Source organism: Diabrotica undecimpunctata, chromosome 7 (genome assembly GCF_040954645.1).
Source record: "Diabrotica undecimpunctata isolate CICGRU chromosome 7, icDiaUnde3, whole genome shotgun sequence".
Classification (NCBI taxonomy): Eukaryota; Metazoa; Arthropoda; class Insecta; order Coleoptera; family Chrysomelidae; genus Diabrotica; species Diabrotica undecimpunctata.
In genome coordinates this window covers 145,094,918-145,095,709 of record NC_092809.1, presented here as the reverse complement: position 1 = coordinate 145,095,709, position 792 = coordinate 145,094,918, and the positions used below count along the sequence as shown (strand labels likewise).

Here is a 792-nt window from a genome sequence, read left to right as displayed (position 1 = left end):
AAAACTTTTTTGTTTTTGAAATTTCGTTTTTACATTTTACATAATTTTCCATAGTACTTTGTTGCTTATACGTATTGGGCATTTTTTTTCTTTTTTTAATAGCCTCTTCGCAGCTTTGATCCCACCATGGTGGAATAAGAGTTTTTTGTTCAGTTTAAGGGGTTGGTAAATGGGTAAAGAGGCATTGGCTGTCTTATTTATCCCTTCAATTGATAAGCTTTAATTATGTTACTATTTTTAATGTGTTGTGAGAAATATGTATTCGCAACTTCTTAATATTGACTCATCTGCTTTATTCAAGTTCCATTTTGTTTTTGGATATATTATGAAAAATGTGGAATGCTTCACGATTTTGCATGTCATTCTTGTGCAGGGTCCGTGCTAATCTTCTCTGTATCGTTCCAATTTTAGTATATGTACCGCCGAAGCGAGTACTATTTGTTGATCTTTTGGTTGATTTTAAAAAAGGATGTTTAACTGTTTTTCTCATGTTTATATACTGATATATTTTTTATTACAAAATGTATAATCCAAGAATATGTCAAAATAAATGCATAATTCATTGAACAAAAAAATTTTTTTCTCAGGTTGTGAATTGGTGATAAATAAATCAAATAATGAAAATATATTGTTTATAAATTTACTTCATCAAAAATGTCATCAAAATACTTAGTTATTTGTTGTTTGTTTCGGTTTATATGACTGCGGACACTAATTAAATACTTACTTTGTTATAAGACCTACTACCGACCGGTAGAAATAAACAATTCCATGGCACCCTTTTTTCGGTGT

At 29.3% G+C, this 792-nt stretch overlaps 1 non-coding gene across 1 annotated transcript; it reads right to left on the bottom strand.

Moving 5' to 3' along the window:
- Positions 1-328: 328 nt before the first annotated feature.
- On the bottom strand, positions 329-435 carry LOC140447081 (U6 spliceosomal RNA). Its single transcript, XR_011951579.1, has one exon. It is a non-coding gene; the product is annotated as a U6 spliceosomal RNA (small nuclear RNA).
- Positions 436-792: the final 357 nt, after the last annotated feature.